Raw genomic sequence first — 6,551 nt, 5'->3', positions numbered from 1 at the left:
ATGAAAATAATAATAGTTAATAATGTAGATAAAATAATAATATAAAATACTATCTTAGGAAGTAGGAACTACAGTTAGTCTCTCCCATAGATAAGAAAACTGAGACTAAGAGAAAGTAAATTGCTCAAGGTCACAGAATTAGTAAGGGGTACCAGCGAATTTATATCCTGGCATCCTGTGCTTTCAACAAATACTGCTTCTGTGAAAATGCTACAACAGCAACATTGATATTTCTGCCCCAAACCAACTCCTCTGCAATTTTCCTTTAAAGCTTACTATTTCTACCTTTCATTTTACACTGGCAATAAGCTATTTTGTAATTTTTTTACTTTTTTAGGATACTTTCCCAAATCGAATGAAAACATCTTGAGAGGAAGAACTCCTTATAACATACCTTGGTCACCCAAGCACCTTTCAGTCAACAGACAGTCTCAACATGGATGATGTTTCTGTGTGAAGAGAGCGTTGCAAACTATGTACGCGGTGTGAGAAAAAAACTACGGTGAATGTTTAAATTTAAAAAAAATTATTATAGTGAAAGACACTTTGCTATTAACCCCCCTCAAAATACTCCTTCTCACTTCGGACACACTTATCCCATCATTCTTGCCACTTTCTGAAGCAGTTCTGGAAGTCCTCTTTGTGAGTGTTGCACTCTTGTGGCTGCCTTGATGTCCTGAGTCATTTTGACTTTGGGGAAGAGCCAGAAGTCACAAAATGTCAGACTGGTGAATAAGGTGTATGAGGACATGGGTAATGTTTTTACTGGACAGAAATTGCCATACCAGAAGCGATGTGTGACACGGAGCATTGTCATAATGGAGGATGAAGTAAAGACACTCATGAAAGAGGACTTCCAGAACTGCTTCAGAAAGTGGCAAGAATGATGGGATAAGTCTATTTGAAGTGAGGGGGAGTATTCTGAGGGGGATTAATGGCAATGTGTCTTTTACTGTAATATTTTTTTTATTGAAACATTCACTGTAGTTTTCATCACATCTCATATAACAAAAAGGGACACCAACTCTAATAGTATTTTCTATCACAGTCCAGGCCTTGTTATAATAATAGGAATATGGCACAAGTAATACAGGGCCCAAGTGTAATCCCTACAAACTATATTGACCAATGCAATTTGCCATGGACTTTATAAATATTAAAACAATTATTCACATAATCATCAAGATACAGATGCTCTATTCATTGTCTATACTTTGGTTTTAACAAGCAGTATTTCATTTTGTATATTAAATAAATTCATTATTTTTGGTTTGTCTAAATTAAAAGTAAATTTCTTAAATTGAAGGATCAAGAAGTAAATTCTCATTCTGAGCCACAGGAGATGTACCTAAGAATCATTTTGGGACTCCTTAGATGTCATATTTTGGTGACCTCAAGGAATAACACATAACTACTTATTAATCACTATTAAACAGTCTTAGCCGATAGTAAAATCAATTGAGTAGAAAAATTAATATTTAATAATATGATTGTTAAAATCCATCAGAGGCTTACTACTAAAGTATGTACAATTTTAGAAGCAAAATAGTCCATGTGAAAAAAATCTAAAATTGAAAAACAGATAAGTTAGGAAGTCTATCTGATTTATATTTAAAAACAGTCTTCAACGTTCAAAGATATTGCATAGATTTACTGTAGGAAAATGCATACTTTAAATAGCTATTCATGGAAGCAAACATTCTACAAAATGGAAGTTTCATTGAAGTTAGTTCCATTTTTAACTGAAGACCAGAATAGAATAATCATAACAGTATCTCACAGCTGTATAGGATTTTATAGTTCTTAAATGACTTTGATCTCTATCATCTCATTTAATTCCATGTAAATTCTGAAGTAGCAGGTATTGTATCCATCCCCATTTTACAAAATAGGAAATCAAAGAAACAGAAAAGTCTCTTTCTCAGAGTCTCATAGACAGTAAGTAGCTGATCTATTTATCCTGGCTTCAAACCCATGGGTCTTCCTAATAAAACATGACACATAATCTTAGCATAGGTTAGTAGCAGATTTCAAGTCCAATAAGCTTATTTTCCTTTCCAAGAAAGGTCAAATGAGGAATGATTATAATTGGTATATTGTATGAATATGTTAAAACACATTTATCCCTAGCCTACCAAAAAAAAATAATGTGTAGGAACATACCCATCAACTCTACTCTCAATGCACGTGTATCATCTGTCTACATTCACTTCAGGCGGCACAGGAGAAATAATGTGAATTCATCTGAAAAAAAAAAAAAAAAAAGTAAAAAACCCATGATTCTCCCTGCCTCCAAACCCCCAATCAAAAGAACAAGCCAGAATTGCTCAACTCTCCTTCCCCAAATACTGAGGTGCATATTCGCTTTCATGAAGTCTGCCAGCAGTTTCTTCCCTAGAATTAAACCCTGAGTGTGCAGCCTGTGGACATCCAATGAGGGGAGCTGTCCCAGATGACCGGGACCCAGGTGCGGAATAAACTAATGTTCTTCCTAATGTGTTCCCCTTTTTAATAATAAAAAGTTATAATCACTTTTTAAATAAGTTTTTCATCATTTGGATAAGTATAGTCTGTGACTGTGATCTCTCTGGTCCAAAGCGTACTGTTCATGCTTGTTAATGATCAACCCCCATAGTTTACTCATCACAAGCTCATCTCACTTTGGTGGATTAATATTGGCACTCAGCTCACTTATCAAGACTATTTATTATCAATGTTTCAAATTCGAAGTTGATTGGCATTTAGCATAACTTTTTTTGAGGGGCATTGTCTTTGTATACAACTAATTAAACTAAGAAACTCATCTGTTCAAAAGTTGCAAGAATTAGCAGTGTGAAAAAAATAACACTTTTTGCCTCAAAATTACTATACTCATATATACAAAGTTTCTATATAATGTGATGAAATAATTATTGTAATTAGCATCTTAATTTGAATTTAGATGCAATTTGTGTTTTTTTTCTTTTTAGAAATCTAAATTAATTCCCTGGGAAACTGATGAGAATTTTTCAAAGTAGAAATAAATGCTTGTAATAAATCAAGAGATAAGGGAACAGGCAGAGATTATTCTGCAATTAAAGTTTACTAAATTAATTCCACTTAAACTCCTTGGAGTTTAATGTGGAAAAACTAAGAAGTGTGTATCTTCTCAGGTTACAAAATTCTCATACTGAAAATTTAAAGGCAAAGAAGGGAAAAGAACCACATAATCAATATTTCCCTAAACACTAATCAGAAAATAAATGTTAATATTTCTCTCACAGTTTGATATTAAAGTATAAATAAAAGGCATCAAACTTGACTAAATTAAATGGAAGCATGGACAGGTGATTGGAAGTTGAATGTGAATATTTGTTTTACCCAAATGAATGTAAATTTCATTAGTTGATAATTAAAAGGAAATTATACAGACATTACAATTACTGCCAATGGCATAAATTATGAAACTGTATGGCAAAACAATTTAGGAACCCACATTACTGTTACTATTGTCAAACTAGTTACCCAAGAAACCTACGATAAATAATATATTCTGTGACTATGGAAATGAGGTCTTGATGTGTTGCTAGGCTGTTAAAGCTAATGTCATTGTATAAAACAATAATGTTAAACATTATTAGTTTTTTAATTATGTCAGTTAATTAGAATTGTTCCTGTTAATTGCCTATGATTCATCTCCAGATGAAAAATACTCAAGTAAGAGCTTTGGCTTTTTCTCTCCCAACACACTGTCTAAAATAAGGTCTGAGTTTTGTACAAAGGGATTTTACAAATACTATTAACCTGGGCAACAACAATAATCATGGTCAAATTCATTCATAATAAAAGGGATTTTAATAAAAATGTATTATTAAGGAAGGGATACGAGTATAAAGAACTATCACTTTACAACTGTGGACTCAAAGGTTGACCCTCATTTCCCAAAGATTGGTTTTATGTCAAAGATTTTCACCAATGAATTAAAAGCAAATGTGATAAGGATAAATCAAAGACCCTGTCACTTGCCTAGCCTACACACACTAGAGCATCTACCTTCTATGAACCCTCAGCTTCTTCCCTTATATTTCATGACCTCAGGACATTTTCACATTTCCTGAATTTTAATTATATTGTTTAATTCTATTGAGCACCTTAATATATGATAAAGACAGTGTAAAACACTGGATATTCAGTTGTGGGAACTACCTTAAGAGCCAGCCGTTGCAGAGCTTAGAGTTTAAAGTCACAAAGGCATCGATATACTATTTACTGTAATTGAGACCCTCAGAACTTTTAAATTATGCCAGAGCTCCAAAGCCAGAATACCAACAGAAAAATTCTAACTTCCTCAGGTTCCCCCCATCCAGAATAAGAATGCTGGTTAATGAAGTTTTGTCCTTCAATGTTTCCTAGTGCCTACATAGGGTTCGTGATAGGTGTTCACTTAATATTTGTTGAGTGGATGGATTATCCATTACTGAAAATGAAAACAATGTCGTGTAAGCCTCTCAAGATAGATTTCATTCCGCGGATATTAAATGTCCTCAACATTACATAGAGAATTTATGGTGAAGGAAAACCATGTTTTTAAAAATAAGATTAATTTTTCAGTGGCCATGCTTTAGCATTAATTACAAGGAAATGTTAGAAAAACCTGTGTTTGTATTTTGATGTGAAGTCCTTGTTTCTAAATGTTTAAAGTTTTTAGTGCAAGGTGAGATTTCAGAGAGCAATTTTTCATACCACAATAAAATGATATACATGATATGATTGCTCCAACTCCCTATAATATGGTAGCAAGCAAGACTCATTTTAAAGATGAGCCAAAGCATCACAACAGGACAGGCCTTTCCATTCCACCAGCCACCTGCAAGATACACCCTTTAGAGCAGCTTCCAAAAGAACTTACCACATAAGTCAGACGGAGAAAGACAAATACCATATGATCTCACTTATATGTGGAATCTAAAGAACAGAATAAACAAGCAAACAAAACAAATAGACTCAGAGATACAGAGAAAAAAACTGATGGTTTCTAGATGGGAGGGGTGTGGGGATGGGGGAGAAGGTGAAGGGATTAGGATGTACAAATTAGTAGACACAGTATAGTCACAGGGATGTGAAGTACATTACGGGGAATATAATCAATAATGTTGTAAAGATCATGTAAGGTGCCAGATGGGCACTGGACTTATCAGGGGGATCACTTCACAAACTGTGTAGCCTGACCACTGTGCTATACACCTGAAGCTGAAGCAGAATAATATTGACTGCCAACTATAATTAAATTTTATTATATATATAATATATATTATATAACTATTATATATTACATAAAATATATATTAATACATGGAATAATAGATCCTGCATACATTCTCACCTTTCTAGACTATTTACCAGCTTGTTCCCCATGCTATTCAGTAGTCAAGCTGCCAAACAGACTTTCTGTCCTTCCAAAGATGGTCTCATTTCTTGAAGTTTCAGTGTTTGTAATTTGGTTGATTGGAGAACTTGGCTGAGCAAAGCATCATCAGAGATGATTTCTCTTGTTGTGAATTGAAAAGACTTCAACACACAGCACAAATGATCCATTAGCGTCCATTGTCTAGAGTTCAGAAAAACACCTTCTGCAGCATTGTGCACTAATGTGTATGACTTTTTTCTTCCTCTTTCTTCTCGTTCTATGGGGAAAGCACGCCTCCCAACATATAGAATGACTGGTTTGTCAGTACGTGAGCACTTTATGATTAACTAAACTTGGCAAAAACTGTCACACTTCAAAAATTCTCAAAGAATTCTGACAAATAGCAAGAACAAGTTCCAAAGAGACTGGGAAAAGCTGCAGTATTTCTAAGTTTATTGGGAAACATAAATCAGATAAAATGGAACTAAGTATTTAGTGTGCATAGTAAAATATTTTAAGGTGGGCAAGATAGAATAAAATATTGTCAACTATTTTAGCTTAGAGTTACATTGTAAAAATAAGAAAACAGTAAACTAAACTACTTTTAAAAAGAATAAATTGGAAGATTAGTATTATCTGATTTTACGACTTATTAGAAAGCCTTAATAATCAAAACAGTATGATAATTGGTATAAAGATAAATAAATAGTTCAATGCAATAGAATAGAGTCCAGAAATAGACAGAAACATATATGTTATACTGAAATTGATTTTCAGCAAAGAGGCAAAAGCCATCAGTGGAGAAAGGATAGTCTTTTCAATAAATAGTGCTAGAACAGTTGAATTTCCAGACATAGAAAATAATAATAATAATTTTGATCTATACCTAGCACCATTATAAAACTAATTTTAAAAGCATCATAGACCTAAATGTAATACCTAATACTATAAAACTGCTAAAATAAAACAGAAAGAAATCTTTGTGACCTTGGGTTAGACAAAGATGTTTTAGATTTGACACCAAAAGCATGACGCATAAAAGAACAAATTGATAAATTAGACTTCATCAAAATAAAAATCTTCTGTTCTTCAAAAAGCACTGTTAAGAAAATGAAAAGACAAATCACAGAGTGGGAGAAAATATTTGCAATCATATATCTGCTTA

General features: G+C 33.2%; 1 long non-coding RNA gene across 1 annotated transcript; it reads right to left on the bottom strand.

Annotated features, from left to right (window-relative positions):
- Nucleotides 1–312: 312 nt before the first annotated feature.
- On the bottom strand, nucleotides 313–2,230 carry LOC141573060 (uncharacterized). The gene is made up of 2 exons (XR_012498627.1): nucleotides 2,164–2,230; nucleotides 313–449 (listed from the first exon to the last, which is right to left on the bottom strand). It is a non-coding gene; the product is annotated as an uncharacterized LOC141573060 (long non-coding RNA).
- Between the last annotated feature and the right edge of the window lie 4,321 nt (nucleotides 2,231–6,551).

The sequence above is a fragment of the Rhinolophus sinicus genome, linkage group LG09, assembly GCF_036562045.2.
Source record: "Rhinolophus sinicus isolate RSC01 linkage group LG09, ASM3656204v1, whole genome shotgun sequence".
In the NCBI taxonomy this organism is placed as follows: Eukaryota; Metazoa; Chordata; class Mammalia; order Chiroptera; family Rhinolophidae; genus Rhinolophus; species Rhinolophus sinicus.
This window is presented reverse-complemented; position numbering and strand designations above follow the sequence as displayed.